The 20,007-nt window shown below is 38.6% G+C and overlaps 1 protein-coding gene across 5 annotated transcripts in view; it reads left to right on the forward strand.

Moving 5' to 3' along the window:
- FRYL (FRY like transcription coactivator) overlaps positions 1-20,007 on the forward strand; it is a 249,123-nt gene that overhangs the window by 20,774 nt on the left and 208,342 nt on the right. For 4 of the 5 annotated variants that reach the window (XM_087864148.1, XM_087864149.1, XM_087864146.1 and 1 more), the window contains exon 2: positions 16,915-17,090. The gene's annotated coding sequence lies outside the window, so the exon portion shown is untranslated. Of the gene's footprint in view, positions 1-12,556; positions 12,766-16,914; positions 17,091-20,007 lie in introns of those variants that run through there. The other variant, XM_087864147.1, reaches the window with a different exon arrangement.

Here is a 20,007-nt window from a genome sequence, read left to right on the forward strand (position 1 = left end):
TAGTTCCATTCTCCTTGCTTGTGATTGGTTTCAGGATAGTGACACGTCAGGGAGGTCTGTGGGGAGTCTGGTTTCCTTTAACATATGAAGGTATAGCCCTTCTTTTGGAAGTAGTTATACGTGCTCATGATACTTGGAGCTGCTGCAGCCATCTTGGGCTGAAGAGTTTGAGTTGGGAATGACCCTTACCTCAAAATTGTCTAAAATTGAACTCCCAATCCCCAGTCCTTCCCCCACCCCATTTTCCCCCTCCATCTTTCCAGTTGCTAAGGCCACAAGTGTTGGTGTTATCCCTAACTTTACCCTTTCACATCCCACATTTTATTTATTGGAAGATCCTACCAGCTCCTCCTTGAAATTATATTTACAGTTTTACTGCTTTTTCCTGTTCGCCCCACTGCCATCCTGGTCCGTGCCACTACTGTTTCTTGCCTGGGTTCCTGCAACAGAGCAGTGCCTACCCAGGGAATTTTATTAGGGTTCAGCCAGACCTGTGGCCTATGGCAATCCATATCTGACATCACATGCACTTAGGATATAGGAGAGGAGGGGCAGGAAGAACAGCTTACCAGCAGAGAAGGACAATGTTCTTTTGGGGGTGTCCCTGGAGCAGTGCAGAAAGAGAATAGCCAGGGGCGCCTGGCTGGCTCAGTCGATAGAGCATGTGACTCTTGATCTTGGGGTTGTGAGTTCAAGTCCTACATTGGGCCCGGAACTTACTTCAAAAATATATACGTAAAAGAAAAAAAAAACCCAGCCAGAACTATTCTCTGCGCTTCTGCTTCCAGGTGAAGCCCAGGTGTGAGTAACGAGGCTCACGTGCGTGGGTCTGTAGCTGAGGTGGCTGAGAAGCTGCGTGTTCCACAAAAGCCATTGCCTTGTATAACCGCCCATGAGCATAGCTTCTAGGATTCCTACAAGGTCCACGCCTGATTGCAGGAGTCCCCACACTAAGAGCAGCCCAATGTTACCGCCACTTTCCAGGTATTTATAGTTCCTCTCAGTCCCAAGCAGTTTACCAGTGGGTCATTTTTACCATAAGCCACGTTGCCTAGTAACACAGCTGACATTCTGTGGTTTCTGACATTCGTGGTTTCCTGGGGAACAGAGCTAGAAAGTTAACTGAATCCAAGAGCAATTTCTCCTGCTGAAAGACAAGGGTTTTTCTGACACTTCAGTCACAAATAGCCTGCCCCCGAGGGGTCCTCCACTTCTGGGCTTTTCCCCCTGTGCTCTTTCTCAGCACAGTGGCCAGAGCGCTCCTTTAAAACCTAGGACAATCATGTCCCTCTTCTGCAGGCTCTCGCGGTTCCCCAGCTCATAGAACATTTGTCTGTAGGCCTTCCTTGAGTTAGTCCCTTATCTTATCCTTTTTTTCCTGCTACTCTTGCCCTTGCTCATTTTCTGTAATCGCCTTTGTTCTCGCTCTGATGTTCGGGCCCGTTTCCGCCTTAGGGCTTTTGCATTGGCTCTTCCCTGTGGCTGGAACATGCTAACTCCTGGTACCCACCTGGCTGATTCTTCAGTTCTTTGTTCACATGTCACCTTTTCAGTACGCCGTATTCCATTTAGAAGTTGTAAGTCCTGCCACGCCTAGTGCTTGTCGTTCCATGATTTTTTTTTATAGCTTCTTTCATCTCTTCATATTCCATAATGATGTGTATTGTTTATTGTCTCCCACTGTTAGCGTGTAAGCTGCTGGAGGGCAGCATTCTTCACTGACGTATTCTTCCTTGACCTCTCCCAGATGCCTGGGACAGTGCCTAACGCATAGTTGATGCTTAGTAATTTTATTATTCATTTTATATTATTTTTTAAAGATTGATTTATTTGATAGAGAATGTGTATACACGAGAGTGGGGGGAGGGATAGAGGGAGAGAGAGAGTCCTCAAGCGGACTCCCTGCTGAGCACGGAGCTGGGGGGCGGCAGTGGCAGTGGGGCTCAGTCCCACAATCCTGAGATCATGACCTGAGCTGAAATCAAGAATCTAACTCCTACCGACTGAGCCACCTAGGTGCCCTGATGCTTAGTATTTTTAAGTAAGTGAGCACACCTTTTCAGAGGGCTTACTGTGTGCTGTTTTAACATAACATTAATTCATTTAATTTTCATGAAACCCTCTCAAAATAGGTACTTTTATTATCCCCCCACTTTTTTTTTTTTTTTTTTTTTTTTAAATAAGCGTGGAAACAGGTTAAGAAACTTACCTCATGTTGCATAACTTGTGAATGAATCCCCACAGGCTGTCTTTGGAGCATGGGCTTTTAACTGATACACTGCAGTTAAGCATCTTTCTGCATACAGAATTTTTTTTTTTTTTTTTTTTTTTAGGTTTTATTTATTTGGGAGAAAGAGCGAGAGAGAGCATGAGCAGGGGCAGCAGTAGGCAGAGGGAGAGGGTGAGGGAGAAGCAGGCTCCCGATGCAGGGCTGGATCCCAGGACCCTGGGATCATAACCTGAGCTGAAGGCAGGCATTTAACCAACAGAGCCACCCAGGCGCCCCTGCATACAGAATTTTTAACCTGCTTTTGGATTATTTGGTAAATTCCCCTTTGGGTTAGAAGTTATGAACGTTTTAATAGTCTTGACACATGTAGCCCAATTATTTTCCAGGATCTTGTCAACCATTTGGGAATGTATCTTAAAAAAAAAAAAAAAAAGGTTGGGGTGATTTAATTGACTTCCAGTTGTCTTCTTTTATCTAATAATGAACTCTTATGATGTTCCCTAGTATTTTTCTAGATACTTGGGTGACAACAAATTTTTTTTTTTTTTTATGCCTTTCGAAAGGAGCTGCATACACAGGATGGAAGTCATGGAAGTTTTCATAAATAATGGCAGTAGAACCTCCAGTATTAAATAGTGGGTGAATGTCTTGGTTTAACTTACACCTAAGAACTTGCCATTCTCAGTCTTATCTAGATCATGGCCCCCTTTAAGAATCTAATAACTCTGGACCTCTTACTAGAAAATGCTTATAAACACATACATTTTTTCATGCAACTTATTGTATTGTAAATTGATTTATCACAGGCCACAGAAAACCCATCTTTGCAAAGATTTCGATCTTGTTTTTGTGTAAAATTATTTGCTACAGCCAGGGGGGAAAAATCCAGATTTCTGATAAACTAAACTTTATTTTCAAAAGTTAATTTTGATGGAAAGACCAGTTTATGATAAGTTAAAATTCTGGCATTGTCTTTCATATACCTATATATTATTTTTAAAAAATTTCCTAACAATTTTACTGTTTTGTTTTAACGGCGATCAAAGCTGAAACCTGTTTTGTAAGATGTGTGGGGACAAGTGGAATCAGAGCCAGATCAGATAAGACAAGAGGTTTTTTTTTCCCATTAAAATTAAAAAAAATTTTTTTATAGACATTATTCTCTATAAAAACTTTTTTTTAAAAATAGTTTTAGATTCACAGCAAAATTGAAAGTATGGAGATTTTCCCATATACCCCTGTTCCTACTTGTATGTCCTCTCCCTCATTATCAACATCCCCCGTGAGAGTGGTACATTTGTTATAATTGATGCACCCACATAGTCACATCATAATGACCCAGAGTCCCCAGTTTACATTAGGGTTCACTTTTGGTGTTCTGTATTCTATGGGTTTGGATAAATGTTTAATGATATGTATCCATCATTATCTCGTGCAGAATATTTTCATTGCCCTAAAATCCCCTGTGCTCTGCCTGTTCGTTCCTCTTCCTAAAACCCCTGGCAACCAGTGATCTTTTTACTGCCTCCATGGTTTTGCCTTTTCCACCGTGTCATACAGTTGAAATCATATGGTGTATGGCTTTTTCAGATTTGCTTCTCTCACTCAGCATTATATATTTAAGGCTCCTATTTCCTGGCTTGATAGCTCATTTCTTTTTAGTGCTGAATGATACTCCATTGTCTGGATGTACCAGTTTATCCATTCATCTACTCAAGAACATCTTAGTGGCTTCCACGTTTTCGCAGTTGTGAATAAAGCTGCCTTAAACATCTGAGTGCAGGTTTTTGTGTGGACATGTTTTCAAGTCCTGTAAATACCAAGGAGCACAATTGCTGGGTCATATGGTAAGGGTGTGCTTAGTTCTCTAAGAAACCTCCCAGCTGTCTTCCAAAGCAGTGGTTTCATTTTGCACTCCCACCTGCAGTGAGAGTCCTTGTCACTTCACATCCCTTCCAGCATTTGTCAATTGTTCCAGATTTTGGCCATTCTAGTAGAAGTCCGGCAACATCTCATTTTAATTTGCATTTCCCTGTTGACATATGATTTGGAGCGTCTTTTCATAGGCCTATTTGCAGTATGCATTTTTTTTTTGGTCAGGTGTTCGTTAAGGTCTTTGGCCCATTTCTTTATTTATTTGAGTGAGAGAGAGCAAGAGTACTTGTGTATGTGCCTGTGCAGAGAGGAAAGGGAGGGAGAGGGAGAGAGAATCTCCGTGTGGGGCTTGATCTCTTGAGACCATGATGTGAGCCAAAACCAAGCGTCTGACGCTTAATGGACTGAGCCAACCAGGTGCCCCTTTGGTCCATTTTTAAATCAGATTGTCTTGCTATTCAGTTTTAAGATTTCTTTGTATATTTTAGATAACAGTCCTTTAGTAGGTGTGTGTGTGTGTGTGTGTGTGTGTGTGTGTGTGTGTGGTAAATATTTTTTTCCCAGTCTGTGGCTTGTCTTCTCATTCACTTGACATTGTTTTTTGCACAGGTTTTTCATTTTAATTAAGTTATTATTTCTTTCATGGATTGTGCCTTTGGTATTTAAAAAGTCATTACCATACCCCAGGTCATCCAGGTTTTCTCTTTTGTTATTTTCTAGTTTTATAGTTTTGCATTTCACATTCAGGTGTATGATCCATTTTGAATTAGTTATTGTGAAGGGTGAAAGGTCTGTGTCTAGATTCCTTTTTTTTTTTTTTTTTTTTCATGTGGATGTCCAGTTGTTTCAGCCCATTTGTGGAAAAGAACACCTTTGCTCCATTGTACTGCTTTTGTTCCTTTGTCAAAGATCAGTTTGGCTGTGTTTATGTGGGTCTGTTTCTACATTCTCTGTTCTGCTCCATTGATCTTCCCCAACATTATACTGTCTTGATTATCCTAGGTTTATTTTAAGTCTTGAAGTTGGATACTGTCAGTCTTCTGACATTGTTCTTCTCCTTCAGTATTTTGTTGGCTGTTCTGAGTCTTTGCCTCTCTGTATAAACTTTACTGAGATTTTGATTGGGATTAATTGAACCTGTGATTAAATTGGGAAGAACTGACATCTTGACAGTACTGGGTCTTCCTGTCCATTTATTTATTTTGTTTACCAGAATTTTGTCGTTTTCCTCATATTGATCTTGTACACATTATGTTAAATTTATACTTATACCTAAGTATTTCATTTTTGGGAGATGATAATGTAAATGGTATTATGTTTTTAATTTCAAATTCTGTTTGTTCATTGCTGCTACATAGGAACCCAGTTGGCTTTTATATATTAACCTTGTATCCTGCAACCTTGCTATAATTGCCTATTAGTTCTAGGGGGGTGTGTGCGTATTCTCTCGAGTTTTCTATTTGGTGATTAATCATGTTATCTGCAAACAAAGTTTTATTTTTTCCTTCCCAATCTGCATATAATTTATTTTCTTATTGCACAGCTAGGACTTCCAGTACAATGTTGGAAAGGAGTGTGAGAATGGACATCTTGCCTTGTTCCTGATCTTACTGGAGAAACTTAGTTTTTCACCATTAAGTATGATACTAGCTATAGTTTTTTTGTAGATAGTCTTTATCAAGTTGAAGTTGCCCTCTGTTTGAATTTAATGAGAGTTTTTATCATGAATGGGTGTTGGATTTTGTCATATGCTTTTCCTGAATCCTTTGATACGGTCATGGGATTTTTCTTTTTTAGGCTGTTAATGTGATAGATTACATTAATTGATTTTTCAAATGTCTTTTGGTATTGCTGGTCTCATAGAATGAGTTAGTTAGGAAGTATTCCCTCTGCTTCTAATCTCTGAAAGTTATTGTAGAGAATTACTATAGTTCTTCCATAAATGTTTGGGAGAATTCACTAGCGAACACATCTGGGCCTAGTGTTTTCAGTTTCAGAATAGTAGTTCAATTAATTATTGATTGAATTTTGAAAGGGCCACTCAGATTATATTTTCAAAGAATTAGTCCATTTCATCTAGGTTATTAAATTCGTGGGCATATACTTGTTCATAGTATTTCTTTATTCTTTTAATGTTCATGGAATCTGTAGTGATGTTCCCTCTCTCATTTTTGATATTAGTAATTTGTGTCCTCTTTCCTGTTTTTCATAGCCAGCTTTTGGTTTCATTGATTTTTCTCTCGATTTCATGTTTTCATTTCCATTGATTTTTTTTTTTTTTTGCTCTAATTCTTATTATTTCTTTCCTTCTGATTACTTTGAATTTAATTTACTCTTCTTTTTCTAGTTTCCTAAAGTGGAAACCTAGATTGCTGATTTTAGATCTTCTTTTCTAATATATGCATTTACTACTATAAATTTCCATCTAAGCACTGCTTTGCTGCATCCCACAAATTTTAAGTATTTTCATTTTCATTCAGTTCAAAATATTAAAAAAATTTTTTTTTGAGATTTCTTCATTGACCATGTATTATTTAGAAGTGTGTTCTTTAATCTCCCAAGTATTTTATGATTTTCCAGTTAGCCTTTCTTTCCTTTTTTCCCCCCCAAGACTTTATTTATTTATTTGAGAGAGTGAGCGAGAGAGAGCATGAGCAGGGGGAGGGGCAGAGGAAGAAGCAGTCTCCCTGCTGAGCCGGGAGCCCTAAGTGGGGCTGGACCCCAGGATCATGACCTGAGCTGAAGGCAGCTGCTTAACCAACTGGAGCCATTCAGGTGCCCCTCCAGTTATCTTTGTCATTGATTCCTGGTTGAATTCCACTGTGAACTGAGAATAGGCATTGCAGGATTTCTGTTCTTTTAAGTTCGTTAAGTTGTATTTTGTGGGCCAGAACGTGGTCTGTTTTGATGAATGTTCCATATAAGGTTGGGAAGAATGTGTATTCTGCTTTTGCTGAATGAAGTAGTCTAGGGATGTCAATTATATCCAGCCGATTGATGGCGTTGTAGAGTTCACTGATGTCCTTATTGATTTTCTGCCTGCTGATTCTGTTCATTTCTGGAAGAAGAGTGTTGATGTCTTCAACTGTAATAGATTCCTTTATTTCTCCTTGCAGTTTTATCAGTTTTTGCCTCATGTATTTTGATGTTCAATTGTTAGGTATATACACATTGAGGATTGTTAGGTCTTGGAGAATTGACCCTTTTGTCATTATGTAATGGGCCTCTTTATCCTTGATTGAAAGTCTGCTATGTATGAAAGTAATATAGCTGTTCCATTTTTATTTTGATTAGTGTTAGCATGGTATATCATTCTCCATGAAGTTGCTTTTTTTTTTTTTTTTAAGTAGACTCCATGCCCAGTGTGGGGCTTGAGCTCATGACCCTGAGATCTAGAGTTGCGTGCTCCCCTGACTGAGCCAGCCAGGAGCCCCTCTATGCAGTTACTTTTAATCCATATGTGTCTTTACATTTAAAGTGGGTTTCTTGTAGACAATCCACCTTGTTTTTTGATCTTCTGTGACAGTCTCTTAATTGGTGCATTTAGACAGTCGATGTGTTCAAATTGATTATTGCTGTAGTTGAATTAAAAACTATCATACTGTTTCCTAATTGTGGCCTTGTTTTTTGTTCTCTTTTGGAGTCTAATCTTTTTCTGCCTTTCATGGTTTTAATTTAAACATTTTATGATTCTGTTTTTCTCCTTTCTTTTTTTTTTTTTTTAAAAGATTTTATTTATTTATTTAACACAGATAGAGACAGCCAGCGAGAGAGGGAACACAAGCAGGGGGAGTGGGAGAGGAAGAAGCAGGCTCATAGCAGAGGAGCCTGATGTGGGGCTGGATCCCACAACGCTGGGATCACGCCCTGAGCCGAAGGCAGATGCTTAACCGCTGTGCCACCCAGGCGCCCCTGTTTTTTCTCCTTTCTTAGCATCTTAATTGTACTTCAAAAAATTGTTTTTAATCATTGCCCTAGAGTTTGCAGTATACATTTACAACAAATCCAAATCCGCTTTCAAATAAGACTATACTATTCCATGGGTAGTGCAGTTACCTTATAATAAAATAATCCTAGTTCCTCTCACCCTTCCCTTTTTTATCATTGCTGTTTTTCCTTTCATTTATATAAGCATACATACTTGAATACATTGTTGCTAGTACTTTGAACAAATTGTTGTTAGCTCAATTAAGAAAAAGTTTTAATTTTACCTTCCCTTACTCCTTCTTTGATGCTCTTCCTTTCTTCATGTACATTAAGAGGTCTGTTGGCAGCAAATTACCTTGCTTTTTGTTTGAGAAAGTTTTTATTTCTCCATTTCTAAAGGATGATTTTGCAGGGTACAGAATTCTAGATTTTTTTTTTCTGTCAACATATCAAATATTTTACTTCACTCTTCTTGCTTTCATGGTTTCTGAGAAGTCAGATGTAGTTCTTATCTTTGCTTCTCCATAGGTAGGGTGTTTTCTCTCCTCCCCCCCTCCGCCCGTCTTCTTTTAGGACTTTTTATTTTTTTTTTATTTTTTTTATTTTATTTTTATTTTTATTTTTTTTAAAGATTTTATTTATTTATTCGACAGAGATAGAGACAGCCAGCGAGAGAGGGAACACAAGCAGGGGGAGTGGGAGAGGAAGAAACAGGCTCATAGCAGAGGAACCTGATGTGGGGCTCGATCCCGTAACGCCAGGATCACGCCCTGAGCCGAAGGCAGACGCTTTAACCGCTGTGCCACCCAGGCGCCCCAGGACTTTCTATTTTTGATATTCTGCGTTTTGAGTGTGATATGCCTGGGTGAAGGTGGTTTTTTTTTTTTTTTTTTTTGGCATTTATCCCACTTGGTGGTCTCTGAGTTTCCTAGATCTATAGTTTGGTGTCTGACATTAATTTGGAAAAATTCTCAGCCATTACTCTTTCAAATATTTCTTCTGTGGGGTGCCTGGGTGGCTCACATCGATCGGTTAAGCATCTGCCTTGTCTTGGGTCACAATCCCCGGGTCCTGGGATGGAGCCCTGAATCGGACTCCCTGCTCAGCCGGGAGCCTACTTCTCCCTCTCCCTCTGCCTGCTGCTCTGCCCGCTTGTGCTCTCTCTCTGTCAAATACAATCTTTAAAAAAAAAGTTTCTTCTGTTTTTTTTTTTTTCTGGTATTCCTATTATGTATATGTGACATATTTTGTAGTTGTCCTACATTTCTAGGATATTCTATTTTTTTCCAGTCTTTTTTCTTTTCTTTTTTTTCTATTCTTTTTTTTTTTTTTTTTAAAGATTTATTTTAGAGAGCAAGCAGGGGCAAAGGGAGAGGGAGAGAGAGTCTTTTTTTTTTTTTTTTTTTTTTAAAGATTTTATTTATTTATTTGACAGAGAGACGGCCAGTGAGAGAGGGAACACAAGCAAGGGGAGTGGGAGAGGAAGAAGCAGGCTCCTAGCAGAGGAGCCTGATGGGGTCTCGATCCCAGAACGCCGGGATCACGCCCTGAGCCGAAGGCAGACGCTTAACAACTGCGCCACCCAGGTACCCCGTGGGAGAGAGAGTCTTAAACAGACTTCTTGGGGTGCCTGGCTGGCTCAGTCAGAGCACGTGACTCTTGATCTCAGGGTTGTAAGTTCGAGCCTCATGTTGGATGCAGAGATTACTTAAAAATTTTTTCTGTAAGTTCAAGTTTTCTTACCCTGGCACTGATCTCCTTGAAAGTTTCTTTTCCATTAAGTTGTGACTCTCTGTGTTTGTCTGTTTCTTCAGTTCTGGGAATAGTGATTTGCCCTATGACCTCATTTTTTAATACATCTAAGAAGAGTTGTTGCTTTTTCAGTTCATCTTTTCATTTTTTCTTAGGATGAAGTGGTAACTTCTATAAGTATTATTTGCCGAGGTGCAGTGCTGGGGGCGGTGAAGATTTGGGGGGATGTGTTAAGAGCTGAGTTTGAGGTCCTATTTGGTACCCAAATGGATGGTTGAATTTTTGAGGTTCATGCTCAGGAGAGGGAATGGGGCTGGAGATACCATTTATATGCTGACAAATCCCAAATTTGAATATAAGGCCTTGAGACTGGATAAGTAAGGTCACTTAGAGGTAAATGTCAGTGGACAAGAGGGCGAAGACTGACCCTGTGCTCTTCAGTGTTCTGAGGTGGGAAAGAGGCAGTGGAATTGCCACTCACGAGGAAGAAGAAGAAAACCAGCAGTGTGGCATTTTGCAATCCAAGTGAAGAAGGCCTTTCAAAAAGGAGGGAGAGAAATGCTGCTGTAGAGTCAACTCAGATGAGGCCTGATCTTGACCTTTAGATTTCATGAGGTGTGGAGGTCATTAGTGACATTGACAAGGGGTCCTATGGAGTGGAAGGTAGAAAGCTGTGGCGTAGATAGAAGAGAAAATAGGACAAAGAAAGGAAGTGAGTGAAATACTGCATAGAGGCAACTGTGTGGGTGACTTTTATTATAAAAGGGAGCAGAGAGATGCTGTAGTCACTGACGGGGGTTCTGTGGTCAAGGGAGGTATGTTCTGGTCACCAGTTCCAGTATTGTGAGTATGTGGGGTTTTCCCACACCACCAAGCAATTCTTAGACACCCGCTGGGTATCCCACAATTCATCTCAATTCTGACAGTACCTGGAGATATAATCAGATCCTACAGTTTAAGGGCTGAGTCCTATGAGACCATCTCCACCCCACTCTGCCCCTAACCCCCACAGACACACTTTAGATGCCAGTCCAGGTTATCAACCTGTGCTCCTGATCTATTGGATATAGATTAAAGGTTCCGGCAAATTCCTCCTAAGGGTCAATTCATTTGCTGGAGTGGCTCACAGAACTCGAAGAAATATTTTACTTCCTAGGTTACTAATTTATTATAAAACTCAGGAACAGCCAGATGGAAGAGTTGCAGAGGACCAGGTATGGGGAAGGGGTGCAGGATGCGCTTTCCCCATATCTGCACGTATGCAACACAGAAGGTCTCCAGACCCCATCCTTTTGTGTTTGTATGAAGGTTTCATGACACCAGCATGATGATTATATCCTTGGCCATTGGTGATTGATTCAACCTCCAGCCTCCCCACTGACACCACATGAGGGGTGGGGTGACACCGAAAGTTCCAGCCCTCTAATCACATGGTTGGTTCTCCTGGCAACTAGTTCTGATCCTTGGGTGTGGTCCTAAAGTCACCTCATTAACAACCAAAGACACCTTTAAGGCTGTCATCATTTAGGAAATTGTAAGGGTTTTAGGAGTTCTGTGCCAGAAATGGGACAAAGACCAAATATATATTTCTTATTACAAATCACAAGGTTGTTGGAGGGCTCTTTTTTCCCTTCCCTTAAGGTGGGGATCATCATAGAATGTTTGTATGCTGATGGGCATGGTCCTTTGGGAGGGGAGAAAAAAGATGTAGATTTTTGACAGCTTGAAACCAATATTCTGTTTTAAAAATGGCTTGGAGATGGTTGGTGTTAGGTTGAGTTTTCTCTACCCCACCCTCTTTAGGGAACCTTTATAATTTAATTTTCTTTTTGGCTTGTTTAATCTCATTGTGTATCTTGATAGATTTTTATCTTTCACATTTCTGGTAAATAGTGATTATTAGGAAGTTGAACCAATTGTTTATAAAAAAATGTAAAAGACATTTAGCGGGGAATGTGTTTCCTAAGACCCATTGTTTACCACAAAAAGGAAACCACTGACTTCGTATTACATCAGTGAAGATAAAATTATTTTGTGAACACAGTACTTCTTTTATGAGTAACATTTTTCATACTGTGCTCAAAAGAAATTATTTTATGAAAACAATAAGTTAATGGGAATTGTAGGCTTTGTTACAAGTAGGGATTTATTTAGGGAGAGCACTTAAAAAAATCAGATTTCGCTTTATAACATTTTAAATTCTTCTAATTGTGGAGAAATTTGCTATAATTTAAATTATGAAAAAATAGTTTAAGCAGCTTAAAAGTTAGGTATTTCATTCTTAATTTCTTGAAATGTAATAAAAGTTTTAACTAATTTGAGAGAAAAATATAGCAATACAGGATGGTAGGAATATTTACTTTCATTTTGAAGTAGAAGAAGGAAATCAAATTACTGTAAATATCGTTAATATTATAGTGAGAATATATTTAAGGTGTAAGTAGAACATACATCGTAGCCTTGTATCACCCCTTCTGTTGTAAATTCATGCTAAGTAGGAAAGTCCTCAGGTAAAGTTTGATAGAAACAACCAAATTTATAGAATATAGGGATGTTATGCTAGATTTGGGGTCATTGAAGACAAGCCTCCTTGGACTTTGCAGTTGGAATTTTATCCTCTCCCCCTGCCCTCCCCTGCCTCCCACCTCCCATCCTTGCTGGGCAGAAATATCTCTAAATATATCTTTGGCAGTAATAAAGGCTCCCAATTTCTTTCTTTTTTTTTTTTTTTTTAAAGATTTTATTTATTTATGTGACAGAGAGACAGCCAGCGAGAGAGGGAACACAGCAGGGGGAGTGGGAGAGGAAGAAGCAGGCTCCCAGCAGAGGAGCCCGATGTGGGACTCGATCCCGGAACGCCGGGATCACGCCCTGAGCCGAAGGCAGACGCTTTAACGACTGCACTACCCAGGCGCCCAGGCTCCCAATTTCTGGTCTAAGAAATTTACCTGTGGAAAAGCATCTCAGAAAAGCCAGAGACTGTAAGATGATTAGATTTTAAACTATGTTGTATAATAGACACAACTTTGTTATATAAATGTGATCCTTGTGCTAGTATAATGATTTCCAGCTTTATTTGGTCTACATATAATGTGCACATAAGGAGATAAATGTGTATTTGGATATATGTCAGATAGTGATAAGTTCTATGATAAAAACAAAGTGGAAATAGGAAAGTAGCATAGGAGGCCTACGTAATACTTCATGAGAATAATAATAACCCTACCTCCTCGGGGTCCTGTGGACTTAATTGTCTGTGAAATGCACCTAGCAGAATGCCTGGTATCATACCAGATTATCCACTATGTGTTATTTTCCTTTTCCCTTTTTGTGGTTTGTGTCCTCTAATTCTCCAGGGTACAGAGTATGTGTAAACCATGAGTTTAAACTAGAATGTGTTTAAAACATGTCCTTTGTGTGGTTTTGATGTTCTTGTTGAAAAAGTGAATGATAAAATGAATGAACCTTGAGGATATCATGCTTAGTCACAAAGGACAAATCCTGTGTGGTCCCACTCTCATGAGGTCCTCAGAGTAGTCAGACTCCTAGACAGAAAGTAGAATGTTTGTTACCAGGGGCTGGGGAGAGGAGGGAATGGGGAGTTCGTGTTTAATGGTCACGGAGGTTCAATTTTGCACGATGGGAAGAATTCTGGAGGTGGACGGATGGTGGTGATGCTTGTGCGACAGTGTGAATGTACTTAATGTTACTGAACTGTATACTTAAAAATGGTTAAGATGGTAAATTATAGGTTATGTGTATTTTACCACAGTTGTTTAAAAATCATAAATGATAAAACTACTGTTTTTGATAAGCCTTGCCTTCCTTTCCTATTTTTGGTAGATATTACTGAATCAAGTTGTCCCCCCCTTTTTATTAAGATATAATTGACATGCAGCACTATGTAAGTTTAAGGTATATAGCATAATGACTTGACATATTGTGAAATGATTACGAATCAAGTTGCTCTTGACTAAATCATGAAGTAGTGGGTTGCTGTTCTTACATCACGAATCTGTATGAGATTCCCATCCATTGAAAACTATTGATTATCAGAAATTTTCATCATCTTAACTTTTGGAGGTATCAAACCTTAATCTGTTGCTTTTGGAGCAAAGAGTGTAGTATGGCTGGAAAATGCAATTTTTTGTTGGTCAGTTTAAAAAATATTTATAGAGCACTTACTCCGTTGAGTGAATAACAGTAACAGCATTTGTTGAGTGACATATGCTGGCTTAGTTTATACTTAATGATACTTACAATACTTGCAGCACTTTATGATCTTTATAAAATAGTCCTTGAAGGTGTGACAGTTGAGAAATCCAATGCTCAAGTTGGATAAGTGATTTTCTACTCGGAAAATGATTTTAGAGGAATTTCAGTGCATAGAAACTAAGAGTGGACATTCCAGATGGAAAAAAGATGTGGGTGTAGGAATGGGATATGTTTGCACAGAGCAGAGTTCAGCCTGACTGTAGTCTAGAGAATATTAGGGAGATATGCTAAAGTTGAGTTTCTACCATTAGGATCTTGACTTTGAGGCAAATGAATTTCTGGACTTACTATTCTGTAGGAATTAGGAGTACCACTATGTATTACCAAGCCAGAGAATTTTGTGATCACAGTTGTGCATTCGGCAGCTACCTCTGAGGTGCATTGGAGTAGTGAGAGAGGGGAGGTCAGATACAAGTTAGAATGGGCACTTAGAATTCTTTTGAAGTCATTAGGAAGAGTATTTTAGTAATTAGTATTGGAGTCAGAGTGCAAGTGACTGGAAATTGAGGATGAGTGGAGAGGTGAGAAAGGAGAGGCACAAATGTGTGGTAAGAGGAAATCAAGAGGAGTCTATGGTGCATCAATGTCAGTGAGAAATTTTTTTGGCTTAATGGTCATCTGAATACACAGGTCAGATGTAAGTATAACTGAAAAGGGAGGATTTGGAGAACCTAAGAGCATAGGAAGAGGGATATCAGTACCCTTAGACTGAATTTGAAGCGTTTACATTGGGCATCCTCTTTCTGTTTAAGAGACAAGTTTTCTGTAGAGTTCGGGACTATGGTGGGCCTGGTAGCTTAAAGGGTAGAAACGTTTCAGCGTCTTTAAGATTGAACTCAGTAGGGTCAACCATCACTCTTTAGAGCATGACACAGAATGGTAGAAATAGTGTGTACTTTGTCAGTCTTTTATACAAACTACTTTTATAGAGTAGACTTTCTGTCTCCTACAATATTGGTTGTATAATCAACCAGTAGTTGGGTTGCTTACACAGAAAATTTGTTTAGAATGAGGAATCATAAGAAAGATATGTACCTTAAATATTTTATAATTGAAAAGAATAAAATGCTTATACATCATCAATCAGTTATATAGCTCAGGCCTTCTTTTTAGGATATTTTTTAAGGGACTTGGTTTTTTCAAATCATACAGCTTAATTTTCAGAGAAAGCATTTTTTTGCACTCATATTTTTGATGTAATAGTTAATAAATTACATAATTATCACAAATACAATTGGCATAAACAGATTTTGGGACAAATATAGTTTACTCTTGGTAGGCATGCAACTCAATTGTTAGGGGAAAATAATAAGATGGCGTAACACAGAGAATTCCCTGCCCTCCCCAAGAGGAAATTGAAACTTGAAAGTTCTGGTTCATTTATGGTTTAGGATTAGCAAGAGTCTCGTTTTATCCTGAATCCAATGCCTTTCCTGTTATATAGTGTTGCAAAGTGATAAGGAATAATATGGGAAATGTTCGTTAGTGGTGAAGAAGTTACAGACTATATATGTATATTTTTAAGATAGCAGCTTCATTAAGATAAAATTCACATACCATGCAAATCACTGAAGTGTACAGTATTCACAAAATTGTGCAGCCGTCACCACAATTGATTTTAGAACATTTTCATCATCCCCAAAAGAAGCACTCTACCCATTAGCAGTCACTCCTCATCTCCCCCCACCCCCGCCGTAGTCAGCCACTAATCTATTTTCTCTGTAGATCTGTCTATTCTAGGCATTTCATATAAATAGAATCATGTAATATGTGGCCTGTGTGGCCTTTTGTGATTAGTTTCTTTCACTTAGCATGTTCCTAAGATTCATCTATGCTGTAGCGTGTATCAGTACTTCCATTCCCTTTTTGGGGCAGAAATACTCCATTGGATGGGATATACCACATTTTATTTGTCCATCAGTTGATGACATTTGTGTTGTTTCTGCCTTTTGGTTATTACAGATAACCCCAGTATCAACAATTATATACATATTTTTGTATGCATGTATTTTATCATTTCTCTTGGTATATACCCAGGAGTGGAATTGCCAGGTCATGTGTAACTTGGGTTGTTTCTAGTATTTCACTTTTACAAATAATCCCAGAGCAGTCTTGCTGCACACTTGATTTTGTGATTGTACAAGTGTATCTGTAAGAGAATATCCCAGAAAGAGGATTGTTGGGTCACAGGATAAATTCATTCTTAATTTGTAGGTATTGACATTACCACCCGCAATGGAAAGTGCTTATTTCTTAGGGTACTTTGGGGCATCCCTTTTGAAATAAAGGTAGTTCTAGGGTCATTACCCCAAGTCCCATAAGGTATATGTCCTCAGGTACTAGGGAAGCACTCTTAATGATGGTTGCTCTTATGTCATTAAGAAACAGTTAATTATGTTTGGATGATAAGGAAATTTATAATACATTTGAGAGAACTGTTATGGGTGGCAAAAAAATCTTTAATTTAGAACCTTCAAAAGACTAATTCTCATTTTCTTTTTTTCTCTCTCCAGATAGAGTCTTTCCCTTTGTAGTTGAGATTTTTATATCAGAAAGTTCTTCTTGGGGGTGCCTGGGTGGCTCAGTTGGTTAAGCGTCTGCCTTTGGCTCAGGTCATGATCCCAGGGTCCTGGGTTTGAGCAGCTCTGCCTGCTTGTTCTCTTTCTCTGTCAAATAAATAAGTAAAATCTTTAAAAAAAAAAAAAAAGTTCTTGTCTAGAGTCTCAATTATAAAAACGAATTTCAATAATAATTATTCTATGAAATCCGCTAAAATGTTACAAATTCTGTTTTAAACATGGGTATTACTATAACCAACCATATTTCTTTCTTGTCTCTCATTTTTTGTCTTCCAGCCTTTAACATTCCATATTCTGCTTTGTACATGGTGAATCACTACTGCTTTGCACCAGTGTGCCCACTTGCGTGCCTATAAAGTACAAGCTCCAGATTGAAAAAGCTTCTAGATGGATCCTTTCCAAAATTGGTGTCTTTTCTACAAACTCTGTGCCTCAACAACCTGTTCTAAGTGGTAAGGATATGTACTTCTTATTTTTTCTACTTATTTATTATTTTAAAGATTTTATTTATTTGAGAGAGAGCACTAGGGGGAGGAGGGGCAGAGAGAGAGGGACAAGCAGACTCCCCACTGAGTGACAAGCCTGATGTGGGACTCCATCCCCAGACCCTGAGATCACGACCTGAGCTGAAACCAAGAGCCAGACACTCAGTGGACTGAACCACCCGGGTGCCCCAAGGATATGTACTTTTTAACAGAATAATAGAAATTTGTGAAAACAATTTTTTTTGGGGGGGGATTGCCTTCCCCTTGATTATGCCTTTTCTTCTTACAGATGAGTAATACGTATACTTTTTTTTTTTTTTTTAAATCACATCTAAAAATAGCAGTAACATCAGGTTTTTGGGGACGCCTGGGTGGCTCAGTCGTTAAGCGTCTGCCTTTGGCCCAGGGCATAATCCCAGGGTCCTGGGATCGAGCCCCACATCAGGCTCCCTGCTCTGCTGGGAAGGCTGCTTCTTCCTCTCCCTCTCCCCCTGCTTGTGTTCCCTCTCTGGCTGTCTCTCTCTCTCTCTGTCAAATAAATAAATAAAATCTTAAAAAAAAAAATCAGGTTTTCGGAGGCTTCAAAACATTCTTTCCATATGAGATTCTAGGTCCAGTATAATATCTGATATTTATAAAGAATAAATACAAAAATATCTGAACAACTGTGTGTGTATATCATATATTCCATATGTACTCCATAATCTCTTGAGGTAGTTCATCCTGTTATTGTCTTTTCCTGTCTATTTGAGTACGTTGAGTCCGTTGGGTCAAGAACATCGTCTTACTTCCTATTGATATACATTATGTAGTTGCATATTTATGGAGATGAAAAGAGAGGTGTGTGATGCCAACTCTTCCTTTTTTAGCCTGGCACTATGTGTGCCTTTTCATATCCTAACAGTTTTTGGAAGCATAGATGCTAGTTAGCCAACATGTTTTTTGAACATCCCTGAGATTTACTCAATACATTTTTGGCCGGGGTGGGGGTAGGATGGGGCAGAGGCATAAAACTGAGCAGAACCAGTTGCTGATATAGGAGACGTTTAAAGAAAATTATTGAGGGAGGCCCATTTTGAGTGTTAGTCAGCAAATATTTACGAAATGCCTGCTATTGATGCATGGAAATATATAATGACATTTAGCATTGTAGAGAAGTCAGTCACTAAATGGAACCATGGTGTTAGAGGAGGATGCAAGGTAGGGAGGTTGAGGGAAGAATGGGGTACATTTTAGCCCTCATTCTAATCATTAATTGCATAGTGTTCTTGAGTGCAAGTTAATTAGCCTTAGTAGACCTCAGTTTTCTCATCTATGAAATGAGTGAATTAAACTAAATGATTTATAAGGTGTTTTGGTGCTGTCATACCTCTGTGAAAATTATTTCATCTATTATGATTGTAATGAACAAATTGGTAGATTGTTGGTTTTTTGAGGATACCTTTCTTCTGTAACCCCTTTGATAGATTTTGAGACTATATTTTTTGAATTACAGGGTTACAATAAGGCTTCCACTAACAGAACATTTTTTGACTAATCATTTTGTTTTGAAGTTGATATTTTTATTTCTCTCCACATTTTTATTCTCCTATTGACCCCTAGAATTATTTGACTCCAGTATTCCCTTTCTGTCTCTTGAATCATGTTGGTGGCTCTCACCATGCTTCTTTGACCTGCCTAGCCCCCATCATTTTCACCTTACTAGTTTTCCAAGATCACTGCATCTTAGACCAGAGCTTCTCGTCCTGGGCTCCTTACACATACAGATACCTTTTGAAATAAGCTTGGGAGAGGCTGTGATTCTTTGGCAGGTAGCTGAAACCAATTAGTTAACCCGCATTCACCAGGACTGGAGCCCCAGAGTTCTCTGTGCTGCTCACACCCCACCCCTTCTTACCTTAGGTCTCACCATCACCTGGAACACTTCTATTTCTGAGGTTTTGGAAAGTTTCCTGTCATGATCATTACCCTCTGTCACATCCCACTTCTCAAATCTGTTCTTAGTCTTTATTATGACTTGCAGTTTCTTGGCTTTTTTTTTTTTTTTTCCCCTAACCGACTGAGCTATTTCCTAGCCTCATTAGCTTTCCTCTTACCCAAACTCCATTATCATTCTTGCATCTTATATTCTTTTTCCTTTTTAAAATTCTGAGGAACTGCCTTACCAAATCTCAAACCTTAAGTTCATTTGCCATATATATCCTTTTCCCCCTAGTTCTTGGTGCTTGATATAGTTGGAAAAGGACACATGACTAAGTTTGGATCTCCTCAGCAATCATTTACTTGATCTCTGAACTGGTTCTTTTCAAAGTTGGCTTCTTACTATTCTTTTTGAAAGATCCACACCTTCTCACAGTCCAGTTGCCTTTTTGGGGTGATCTGGCATATTTCCCTGACCTATTCTTCTTTTTACTTCAGATTTTTTTCTATCTGAATAAGAAATGTTTTGCCTTATTTTTAATTTTTATTATGGAAAAATTTAAATGTATATAAAAGTAAACAGATTAGTGTAATGAATCCTCTTTTAGTCATCACTTAGGTTTAATAATTATCAAATCATGGCCAAATTATTTGTCTGTCTCCCATCGACTTCTCTTCCACTCCTGTATCATTTTAAAGCAAATCCTAGACATCATATAATTTATTTGTATTTCAGTATGTATTCTTAAAGTAGCAGACCTTCTTTTAAAAAATACAACCATAATACTGTTATCACCTTTAAAAACAACAACAACAACCCCAATGCAGTCGAATATCCAGTTGGTGGTAATTTTGATTTTTTTTTTTTAAAGATTTTATTTATTTATTCGATTTTTGTTTTTGTTTTTTTTTTTTGTTTTTTGTTTTTTGTTTAAAGATTTTATTTATTTATTTGACAGAGACA

Source organism: Ursus americanus, chromosome 8 (assembly GCF_024610735.1).
Source record: "Ursus americanus isolate L20-20 chromosome 8, mUrsAme1.1.p, whole genome shotgun sequence".
NCBI classification, from domain to species: Eukaryota; Metazoa; Chordata; class Mammalia; order Carnivora; family Ursidae; genus Ursus; species Ursus americanus.